Genomic DNA, 13,509 nt, shown 5'->3' with positions numbered 1-13,509 from the left:
TTCTTTCCAAAATTTTTTAAGAGAACCTTAATATTTTCCAGGCCTTAATTCAAGTTATATATTTTTTAAATAATCAAAATTTTCAATTAGTCAGTATTTTAATAAATAAATTATAGGTTATAATAATATATTATATTGTAATCATTTTTGAAGGAGAAAAGGGTGAGGACAGAGCCCTTTAACCCTCACTAATGACTAAAATATAAATAAATTTAATTGTAAATAGGTTATTGACATTTTTAATGAGAGGGTGCCCCCCAGAAATTTCAATGGCGGATTACATCTTACCTCTCCTACTTCCTAAGAAAATAATTTTATCAAAACTTTCAAATTTGTCAGGGGAAAATTTCCCTGCCCCTAGCTATGTTAACGATTTATGAACCTATTAACATAAATATATTCTACATACAATGTAACCATAAGGAAAGTATGAAGACTCCAAACACTCATCGAATATTAAGTACCATTCCAATCTTCAGCGGCTGAATTTTCAAGTCAGATGCCATTTTATCGCCTTTTGATTTTTGTTGAATTGGCTGTACTATGTAATTAAGGTCTCATTTATAATAAGCGCAAAAATAAAGCGAAATAGAATCATATGCTTACACTGGAATATGAAGAAGAGGAAGACCCCATTAAAATGGAAGGATCAAGTGCAAAAGAACATATTGGATAAGATAGACATTATAGTAGCTTAAATCAACTGATTATGGAGGAATATGGGCAAACAAAAAGACCTAAATTTACTGACTTCTATCAGCATATATTACATATCTTTCAAGCCATACAATATAATTCGAAATTTACCATTTATTTTAAAATATAACATGTGTTTTATTACCTTCACTGTCAACTTTTTTTAAAATTTTTGTGCAAATCTTTCTCGAAACTGTACCATAAACTGCATCAACATATTTAATACATCCTAAAAAGATCCGCTAATAAAAGTATTGTAAATATATTTTATAATGAAAATATATAGCACTATCCTTTTGACTTGTTAAATATGAACCCTAGAATTTACAAAATTGGAAGGTAAATCTCTCATCCATATATCCCCTAGCTTTGAGAAGGCCTCTAAAATAGTCTATAAAAATAATTTATTCAGACAGCTATTTAGAATTTTAAAAAGAAATGAAATGAACCAGGATTCAGCTTAAGGGTTTTTGTATTTATTACATAATCTTGTTATGAAATGTTCTCCACTTAAAAATCTGTTACAATACTACTTCATTCAAAACTTCCCCACATTTTTTGTCACATTTTATATACAAAGTTAAAAATGGCCTTTGCACTAAGATCCATGACAGAGCTATCAATGGAAAATATAAAAATGATTCTTGGTAACAATAATAATAACAAGGGGCTGTCAATAAATAAACTTCGCCATCATATCCAACAAGAAGGTGAAACGATTACCGAATATGTAGATGCCTTAATTGCGTTAGCTACACAATGCGATCTAGGCCCCAGCTGGGATCTCTTCCTTTCATCGCAATTTGGAGCCGGAATTCAATCATCAGAAATAGGTGGCCGAGTAATTACATCCGATAACTTAAACTTCAAAGAAAAATTAAAAATAGCCCAAATGTTGGAAATAGCTGAAACATTAATCCAAAACCATCTATCAAAACCTATCAGAGCCACAATAATGTGCCCATACGGTATACCCATTCACAACACCCACCACCAACAAATCAAAATTTCTATCCACCCCTGCATCGAAATTTTTAAGGTAATAGTAATCCCACTTGTTTCAATTATGGAAACCTTGGACACTACCAAATCAATTACCCAACTATACAAGCATACAACAACACCACCCCATCATATTACAATTCACCAGAGATACATCTGAAACCACCCTACCCAGCAATATCCTACCAAGCAGCTTACCTGGACCTGAGCGACAACATAATAAACCAGTCAGATTATTTGACCCCTCCCCAGAGTAGCAAAATGTAAGCGAAGAGAAGTGTTGTAATCTAAGAAACTCCGTATTTTTTTTAATATTCCGTACATTCTTTTTTTATTTTTTTAAATTAAAAATTAAACTAAAATCTGCTCTAACCCAGCGGTGCTACGAAGGCCGTTCTTTTTTTTTTATTTATTCAATTTAAGATAGGAAGTAATCAGTTTCTACCCAGCGATGTTGTGATGGCCGGTCTTTTTTTTGATATTATTAAAATAGGAATTAAATCCGCCCTAAGCCGTTATATTTTTTGGTAGGCTGTTTTGTGTGCCAAAGTAAACTAACTTAGGCGCTCTAACCCAGTGGTGCGGCGAAGGCCATTCGTATTCTACATTTTCAATTTAATGAAGACTTAAATCTGCCCTAACCCACCGGTGCGGCGAAGGCCGTTCGTATTTTTACATTTTTAATTTTTTTTAAGGAATTAAATCCGCTCTAATTTAGTGGTGTGGTGTATACCGTTCTTCCTTTTTGTGTGTTTAATAAAATTTATTTAGGCCTTATATCCGCCCAGATCCGGTGGTGCGGTGGTAGCAGTATTTAAACGGGGAGGAGTGTTGTGTTTATTACATAATCTTGTTATAAAATGTTCTTCACTTAAAAATCTCTTATATTACTACTTCTTTCAAAACCTCCCTATTTAGATCCATATTTAACAACTAAACAAATCCATAAAACAAATCCAACTTTATTCATAATTAAGTATATCATAATTATATTTATCTATCCATTAAAAAATAATATAAATATTATAAATCAAATCATATTTATCCCGCTTCACAATTTCTTCACTCCCACAGGTCCATTCTTCTAAACCTCCGGCTGACATCTTCTCCACTAAATCCAATAAAAATAGCTAACAAAGGAATCCTTTTAAAACCCCAACATCTATGATCCCGTTTTTTCCCTATCCACCAGGAAAAAACTCATTCCCCTGTCAGAAAATGACTGACATTTTCTGTATTAAATTACATTTATTTCTTCTTTTTTTTCAACAATTACAACTCTCCCCACATTGTTTGTCACATTTTGTCCCTTTTGTCCATCATAAATTTTTATTTTTATTTACACGATTTGTAAATTATAAAAAAGAAAGATTGTTATTATATTCATTAATTTCACTTAAAACTGTATTATTCTTTATTTTGTTTTACACGAAACAAAGTTTGTTTTTATACTTGAAACTGGTCCTAAAGGATGGCCAATACTTATAAAATCTTTATAAAAATTACGTCGATGGATTTTTGTAAACAAAATTTTTAGTATATAAAAACAAGAAAATATAGAATCGAGACCGTGAAGCAATTATGATTTTATTTTGTATATTGTTTTTTTTTGTAGAATTGAATTGTACATAATTGTTTTTAATTAAGGCTAAAATTCAAGATTCAATAAATTCTCGATTTTTATACTTAAAATCTAGTTTGTACGATGAACAAAATGCCCGCTAAGTCCGGTCCTCCGGTCCCACTCTCCGACAATCCCGGACCATCAAACTCCGTCGATCCCCCCCTCCCCGATGGTTGAACAGCCAACGTTCTTAGATCCAAACATTTTAGGGTTGAATTTAAAAATAAATTAAAATTTATTAGAAAAAAAAATTAACAAAATTTTAAATCGAATTTAAATCACTCGTTTGGCATCTTCCACCGAATTAATTATATTAACGCGTTCTTATATCTTAAATATTGAATAAGCTCATTAGTGAATGAACCTATAATCTTAAGATTAATTATTTTTTAAGGGGATTAAAAAAAAATCATAACATTTCGCTTAAATATGCTCTATCAAACTGCTATGTGTTTGTTTACTAACATCTCTTTATAATGCAATTAAGGGTGTTGGATTATGCAAAGTATATTTATGGAACAAAGATAATTTAAATGATGGATTTTATTTTATGCAAAACAAATTTTACTTTTTTTTTATAGTTTATGTAACAAGATTAATTTAAATGATGGATTTTATTTTATGCAAAACAAATTTTACATTTTTTTATAGTTTATGTAACAAGATTAATTTAAATGATGGATTTTATTTTATGTATTTTTTCTTCCAAAAATTATAATTTTACTATATAAATAGCAATTGTTTTTTACACAAGATTAATCGGATGACATTTTGAAAATAAAATTAATAAAAAAGGAAAGAGTTAATAAAGAAAAGGTAAATATACAAGTTGATAAATTAGAATTATTATTATATATTTTAGGTACTCAAGGGTAAGTAATTAAACATCATTATTATTAGAATTAATCTTTTATTTTAATAAAGAAAGATTTAACAAACCTTGGATTCTTAATTGCTCTCCCAATACTGATCAAACACCCTGAGTTAAGTTCGGATTTATAACAAAGGGTAGTTGAAAATAATAACTAAATTAAGATCCAGAAAAATTGTAAATAAAAAGAATGCCAGATGATTTAAATGAAATATAGGTTCGTTCAGGATCCAAGAGGAAAAAATTATAAAGGTTCAGGTTTGATTTAGGTTAAGGAATTGAAATTTATAAAGATTTAGGTTTTGGTTCAGGTTAAAAAATCTTTAGATAAAGGTATAGTTTAAAGTTAACCCAGAATTTCTTTGTCAGTTTTTATTTGTATATAAAATTATGATTGAATTGTATAATTAAATATAAGCTAATATATCTTTTTCCAATCTTGTTCTCTGTGGTGATAGAATATAATTCAATCTTGAAATGTGCTTTCGATGAAACCTGTATAGGTGGGACAGAACTGTCTATTTTCGCTAATAGATAGACATTGGGTAATTCGTCTTTTTCAATATTAAATAATATAGGCATTTGTATTCCGTTAGATGCCGTTAAAAGAATTAATGGTACATATTAATCGCTTTTATTTTATATTGTGTAATTTATTTTGACTTTTGTTATTTTCAGCCATTTGCAGTAAAGATTCAAAATCATCTTAGGGTCGTGATAATTATTTTGACTTGAATTAATGGAAGGAAGTGAATTATACATCATCATACCCAGGCGCGTACGCAGGAATTTGATATTAGAAGGGGGAAGGTAATAAAAAAAATTCTAGGATTTATTCAAGAGTATGTAAAGCTTATTATTAGGACTAGTAACTATAAAATATTGACAATGTCTAATACATAAAGTTATACATAAATGATAAAAAAATATAAATTTTTTCAGCATTTAAAATTTGATAAATAAATTTAATTTTTTTTTATTAAATATAAATTTTAAAAAGTTAAATGTTGGAAATAAAGAGTAATGCAAAAAAAATATTCTTAAGAATTATTGCATGTATATAAACTTACAAAGTATTTAATTTAAAAAATAAGAAAAAAAATAATTAAGAAGCATATTAGAAATTTATAATGTGAAATTCAATCTTCTTTGAGATTGAGCTAATTTTTCAATGATTTCATCAGCACTTGATATCAACTCTCTATGTATCAAGAAGTAACATCCTCACAATAAAAATCTGTCAAATATTTAAATTATTCTCCATCAAAATTTTAAATAGATTCGAGTATTCTACGATAATAATTTTCGCAGATTTGTAAGTGTTACCTGAAGAATCAAGAACCTTTCATTAATTTGAGTAATAAAAGTATTCAAAAGAGGGATGAAGAAGTTTATTTTATCGTATTCTCCTACAGACTTTATCAATATTGAAACGATGAGCTTGCCTGCGGGTCAAGGGAGATAAATCATAAATTCATAGAGCTCTGTTTTTGACTTAATAACAACATATAATTTATTGTATTTATCATCTACTGTTGCCCTAATTTTATTAAGTTCCAATATAATGCTTTTAGCTATTTTCATAGTCTCAATCAAATCAATGCCATTTTTAAAAAAATATTATTTGTGTAATTAAATAATTTATTAACACATTCTAATGTTAAAAAAAATTTAGGTTGTAATATTGTGTTCAATAATCTGTCTGCTTATTTCAGGCCATTTGTTATATTTGTAAGAGCATTTATAATAGGCCCATCTAACTTCATAAAAGCAGTTAGCATGATGGCAAAGATTTTATCTTGTTGGATAAACTTTTTGTAATATTTTTTCCCCATATCCGACAAGGAGTTTCAGTATTAATTCTGTTTATTATATTTTTTCTCTTGGGATATCTCATCTCATAGGTGCTAAATATTTTGCTTAAGATAAATAATAATCAAAATAAATAAAATTATAGCTAAGGAATTTAATCAAAGTTTGCTAAATTTAATGAGCAACACAGTTCTTATATATAGTTATAGGGCATTCCCTTTTTATAGAGGACTGAAGCCCACTGAATTTTCACTGTTGCAACTTACCCTTGTCAAGATGACTAAGATTTTGATTTTCATCAATACTGGTATAAAAGAGGTTCTTATATCCATTCTTTAAATAAATTTTAATAGCTAAAAGTTTCGAATGATTTGGTCGTAAATTTTAAAATGATATATAAATATAACGCCAAGGAAATTTTGAAATCGATATTAATTCATTGGATACATTAGTGACAAATTTATTTTTTCAGTGTGATAAATAAATGTAAATTGAAATATATATGCAATAAGAGGTAAAAATTATCATAAATTATAAATTAATAATAATAAAACAGTAATATTTTTGAAAAATATTTTAGCCGGCATCTAGTTTGTATAAGATATTTTATACTCAGGTTATTTTCGTCATCTGATAACAATATTTGATATCGAGAAAGATACGCATAGAATTCGTAATTTTTTTAGCTAAATCACTCTTAATCTATAAGAAATTAGAAAATTGACAAAATGTAGTGGGGAGACCGGGAAAAATGATTGACGGGGTAACAATGTTAACGCGAATAACTTCTTAACCCTTGAGCATAAAGACAAAATTTGGTTGAAGATATATTTATATATCTAATTTCTTACCTAAGTTCATCTTTTAAAAAACTTTACCGGTTAGGTACATTTTGCCAAAAACCGTTTTTACCCAAAAATTATAAAAATCATCTTCTAGTTTATTTTGCCTTTAGCAAAATGTATTAAGGCTAAGAATTTAAAATTTTGTACACATGTTCATTAAAGCAAATCCCGGAAAAAAAACCCCGGAAAAAAACCCCCGGAAAAAACCCCCAGGAAAAAAAAACCCCAAAATTTGTTTTCGAATTTACTTAAGATCTAATAATATCGGCATATTTTTATTTGGATTTATATAAGGTATAGACAATTAGAATTTTAGAAAAAAATATAAAAATATAATTTAATAATAAATTATTTACATAATAATGATTTATCAATAAAATAAACAGATCTTATTGCAAATTTTGTCAAATTTAGTCTACTTAATATAGTAATTTAGGATGGATATTGTATTTATTACTATAGCAAAAATTTTTACGAAAATAAGTAATACATGGGTTATTTTACTGGGATATTTTTTTCCCAGTACCGATTTGAATATCAGCATTTTTTCTTGTTTAAGCACTGCGATTTTGTTTTCAGTGCCCAACTACCTACACGCCATATTTCAAGTTAGGTTTCATCGGCAGCCACCTCGCATTTCATTTTTTTTAATCAATACCCAGATTGATGGGTGTTTATTCCCAACCAGATTAGAAAAACGATGATTCGAACCTTCGCATTGATTATTTATGAGTTATTAGTTGGATAGAGTGCTCTGATTCAAGTTTCTGGAGGAAATCGAGGCCCAATTCGACCTATCTGGGATTGAGAATTGCTTCTTGTGACCTCCCTTGATACTCCATTGATGTAATTTTTATCGAAATATTCAAGAATATCCTTACCATTGCTCGGAGTAACCGATCTAAGGAATACCATTGCATTGCCCATATCACATAAAGGAACAAATGCTAAGCTGTCCATCATGCCACAAAAGAAGCTTAGAGCTTCACGATTCTGTATTGGCTTTCCAGAACTAGCTTTTAAATTTTTCTATGGGTACTTTGGCACAAATAGTAAAAGCATCCTCTGATTATGATGTGATCTCCTAATTGAAAATAAATATTTTAACATATTAATAATCATACCAATGACAGTTTTAACCGCGCTCATAGCAGACTTTTCAAAATCCATGTATATATATAATGGATCAGGAAATAAATCCCGTTCTTGACATTTAGACATTATTACTTCGAATATTTTTTCGTAAATATTTTGTGTTTTTTTTGGAGTCTAATAGCTGTTAATGATTGTGGCATTCGCTTATAAAATTTTTATCAATATTAATTATTGCTAGGTTCTACTAAAAAAATTAAGTGAAAATTGAGAAGAAAAAAATTGAGAAAAGGTTAGAAAAATAAAAATTAACAATGACTTAAAGCAAAAATTGGAAGAAAATAATAAATTGAGAAAAAAATTTAAGAAAAATTGACAAGAAATTTTTTTTTAAAAATAACGATTTTCTCTTTTTTAATTTTTTTTTCCATGGGGTTTTTTTTCCATGGGGTTTTTTTTTCCTATTACCTCTTTAAAGCCATAACCATACAAAATAAAATTTATCAGGAGTTTATAGCTTTACTAGAAGTCACGTAATAACGATTTATATAATATATTACCTATGGGTAAAATTATCCGTCTGATTTAAGCAGCAAAAATATAATGTATAAATATTAACGTCTACACCATGTAAAAAGATACTTTTGTGAAAAAAGGAATATTAATAAATAGTTTGTGTTATTTGAAATAACATTTTATTAATAGTCTCATAGGAAAGAATGATTGAAATGTACTATATGCCTAGGGCACATTAAAAAGTGCTATTTTTGATATAATTTTTTACATTCCGGTATTGTATTAATTATTTTATACTAAAAGTGATGAATAGATATCCAAATTGCAATATTTTGTTCAATTAAGCAATATAGTTATGTTCAGGGATCCACACCGAAACAAATATCGGTTCAGTTCAGGTTCGGATAAAAATAACCGTTCAAGGTTCAGGTTCAGTTCGTAAAAAAATATCGGTTCGGTTCTAACCTCTAAATACCGGTTTGATCACTTTTATATTCAAACCTACATCCGAATTATGTATAGGGAAGAATATTTTTTTTTATTTCATAATGAAAATAAAAAACACATACATAAAACCTTCATTTTTATTAATTGCACATTATAAAATAATATTTAATTTATAAATAAAAAAAATAAATATCGATGATTAATTTTAATATGAACAATTAAGTTAAAAATTTTTTAATAAGCCGCACAATTAATATATTTTCAAAATTCGTCTCACTCAAATTACATCTATAAGGAGATAATACAAATTTAATTGTTGAAAACATCTTTCCACACTAACTAGGGTAGTCGGCACTGCCAGTATGTATCAGATTTAATGTGTCATTTATAATACTATATGTAAATAATTTATATATTGGATTTAATTTTTCTTTAGGCATTATAATTTATAAGCTTAAAATATTTCTAATGCTTAACCATTTTACCCTGGATATGGGGTAAAACGGTAAAAATGGCCACTTCACATAATTAATCACAGCTATTAAAGTATTATAGGTAGAGAGCTACACCTATTTTATTTTGTAGATGAGGAATTTGACTACTTATAAATATATAATTTGTTCTGTTTTATAAATGTTTCAAAATATTATGCTAAAATGCAAAATACCAATTGTTATACCCCGGTTTCCCTTATTAAGTTTATATTTCTATGGTGCATTTAAGAAACCACCTCATAATGCGTATTTTTCTAATACAATTGCTATACTTTTTAGAATGATAAAAATGTAAGATCTCATGTTGAAAGAGTAAATTTCGTACTAGACTATTGGCCTCCGCTAGATATGGATTTGGATATAAATTAGTAAAAAGAAGTTTTATAGATTTAAATAGTCCTTAATTAATCATGTTAAATTAAATATCCAATATTATCTTTTCTTATCCCTAGTAGCACCTATAACATGAAATTATTGTGATACGATAACTTCTTGCAACTAAAAATATAAGTGTGCATATAACCTATATTTAAATCTAAAATACTATTTTTGGAATTATATTATAATTTATAATCTTTTTATAGCTTTGAGTAATAAAATTTTACTAGCTACTATAACCATATGTGAAATTTAATATGGCAACTATATTAATGTATTTGGAATTAAATGAATTTCCTAGTCATAAAATTTATATTGATAATTAAATTTTGTAAAAGTCATTAAAATTAGTTGCAACTAGCGATATATTGTATTAACATAAATTATATCAAACAAGTAAAGCCGTGTACTGCGTCTGAGTTGATCCATCTGATGTCGGATTAAACCGGGTAATCTTTTTTAGGATCTGGTAAATTTTAAATGTTTATACAGGTTACTCCCTGATTAAATTATTTTAATTTGTATTAGAGATCTGCAAAGCCCGGCCCGTCCTAAATCCTAGTCCGTGAACCAGGCAAAAATCGTGTAAAAAGGACCGTGCACGCTCAATAAAAAATTTCTAGAAATATTATAGAAAATGAAATTTTTGTTTCGAATTATTATAATGATAATTAAAAATTTTATGGGACTAGGATAAATAAATGGACTATGTTTAATTTTATAAAAACGCGTGAATTAAAACCTTCTGGTGGGGATTAGACTTAAAATTAATAGGATTACGGCCTTTGAAAATTTATTAATTTGTAAGACTCAAGTAGAATTTATATTTATTTAGGCGTCAAACTTTAGGAATTGTGATACGATTTTAAAATATTTTTAAATAAGTCCTGATGTTCTATATATTATAAAATATGTTCAGCAAGAGATGATTAATTCAAAGCGAAAATTTATTTAGCTTAAAAATCATTTTGCATAATTATATAAAATGACTTTATATACAAATTTTTAATGAGATAGATTAAATCTTTTAGTTTTATTACATATTATTCAGTTTTCCAAGTATTAAACAAGTAATTATTATATTCTACATCTATTCAAGGTCGTAAACCAAGAATTTATAATGGGGGATGGTGGCAATTATTTAAATGCACCCACTGGGAGCAGAAGTTTTTCGGGGAAAGGAGTGGTATCAATCATAATAGACTTTATCGTCAATAATATTTTCTCAAACATTGAGGGAAAATGAAAGAAGTATCGCCTGAGAATTATAAGCTTTTATAACAAGTTATACTAGAAGTTTTACTCCACACAAGTTAGTGCGAATGAAAAGAGATATTTTGTCTCTATTTATTGCACCTTGAAAATATTTTAATTGTAAATAAAATTTTAAAAATAATTTACTCTTGTTTATTTGGATCTATTTTCAGACATATCGACTACAGTTGAGAAAATATTTTAATCACAATTTATAAAAATAGGTTATCTACCTATTTATATTTTGTACAATATGTAGCTTTTTTGCTTACTTACTATCTTTTTTCATGTTTGGAAAGTTACTGTGTTTGAAAAAGGAAACTGTGAATAAAATAAGCTATACTGGTGAATGATCGGCCTCAAAAACGGTACACCAGCCTAAATTTAATAGTAAATATATGATCATAGAATGAATAATTTACATTCCATTATATATAAATAGAACATTTTATAACATAAGGATAATAAATAGTAAATTTGTTTATGAAAAAAAATTTGAATTAAAATTATTACTTATCTCTCAAGCCCACTCTTAAACCCGTTTTTATTGAATCCGAATCAAACCCTGTTTTTATATAAAAAGCTCAACCTAAACCTTAAGTTAAAGCGAATCGGTATAAATAAAAGGGGTTTCAAGGACAAAAAATTCAATCTATAGACGATCAACGGTCCGGTTCATTTCTTTATGCTTTCAAACTCTGAACCCGAAATCTTTTTTAAATTTTATTACTAAACCCAGACCGGGATATATTTTTATCGGCACACATACCCCCTTGGTTATTAGAGCTGAGCATAGCCTATCCCGGAAAATTAAAAAAAAAATTCAGTCAATTTTTCATATGTTGCACAGCCAGATTCAGTAAAAAAAATTTAAATCATTAATTTGTATTGTTATTTAATAATAGTTCTAATTGTTGTATATAAATGTTTAGCCATTTTCTACATTGAGCTGAACTGGATATTCGGTTCTTAGGTTTAGTTCCTTTTTAAGAATTTAATTAAAGTTTATTTTTATACAAGTTTCCTACTCTATTGATTTGAATAAAAACTTTTCAATTTGAAAATGATTAGATTAGGTATCTAGAGCGAACCCAGAGTTGAAAAATTTTCCCCAAACCAGTAGCAAACCTTTAAGACTCCAAACTCCATGCTCATTTTTCCTTATAAAATAAAAAAATTTCATAAAAAATCATATTAAGATGTTTTAAAAATAATATTTAAAAGGATTTTTAAAAAACTTAATAAAAACTAAATTTATAATATCGGTATCAGATCAAAACTTAAAAAAGAATTATAGAAGATATTTTTTTTAAATTTATTTTTATGTTTGATTTTACACGTTGTACAATTGATTTGCTATTTATTGTTATGATAAAATAAACTTCTGCGCATTAATTTGCATTTGGCAAAAATTTATCCAAATCTAACTTTGTCTTGTCTGGACCAAATCCTTTTAATTCCGAACTCATTAAAAAAATTTGTAGTATCCAGAACACTGGATTAATTAAATGTCTGTGGTACATTTGAAAAGAGGGAGAAATAATCATAAGGATTTAAATAGAAGGGACATATGAGATATAAATAGTGAGTGAAAAGGGGATAATAAGGGATGTACTGTTGGAAGTAACGAGGAAAAGATCAGGAGGCAAGTTGAATAGGTAGAAAATGATATAAAAAGAATAGGCCTCACCAATTGTGATGTATAGTAATAAATTATCTCACTTGAGTCGACTTCAAACCGGCTTAGCTGAGGTTTGTTTTTTGACTTAACCTCAAAGTATCTATTAGGCAATATCCCAACACTAATGCTTAGAATAGTAGAAAATGTTGATAGGGAATTAGAGTAATGAAGACCAGTAATCCGGGCCTATCATTCTTAGACTGGGATCGGACCGACAGAAGACCGTGGTCCAGTTAGTTTTTAATTTTTTCGGTCCAAACCGGTCTTTTATTAATAATATTTAAGTTTGCCTTGATATTCAAGTCATATTAATTTTTTACGAATTTTTATGTATATTTAATTTTATATTATTTTCCTAAAAGAGTTACTTCAGTTTTTGTGTTCGTTTTTCTTTTGTTAGTTCATTTTTATTTTGTAAAATATATGAAATGAAAAATTTGCCAAAAAAGAATTTTACTTTTGAATTAAATATTTGTATTATTTATTATATTATTCATATTTGATTTGATATTGTTAACATAAAATACTTTTATATTTACTAAAATGATAAAACAAGAATTAAATTAGGTAAAAAAAAAACATTTTTAAAATAACAAAAAAAGAAAAGACCGTTCTTTTTCTGAGGGTCCTTCTCCGGTTCAGTATGTATTTATAAGTCCGGTCCGTAACCTTCACTAGATTAGAGAGGTAATTAGCTCCCAAAAATTTGAAAATATTTCTCATCTTTTAGTTTTAACAAAGTCTTCATTTTTCAATTGTTTTATATATAATTACAATTTAATAAAGCATATGGCCCG

Source organism: Gordionus sp. m RMFG-2023, chromosome 4 (genome assembly GCF_954871325.1).
Source record: "Gordionus sp. m RMFG-2023 chromosome 4, tfGorSpeb1-WG-v2, whole genome shotgun sequence".
Taxonomy (NCBI): domain Eukaryota; kingdom Metazoa; phylum Nematomorpha; class Gordioida; order Chordodea; family Parachordodidae; genus Gordionus; species Gordionus sp. m RMFG-2023.
Note: the sequence above shows the minus strand (reverse complement) of the source record.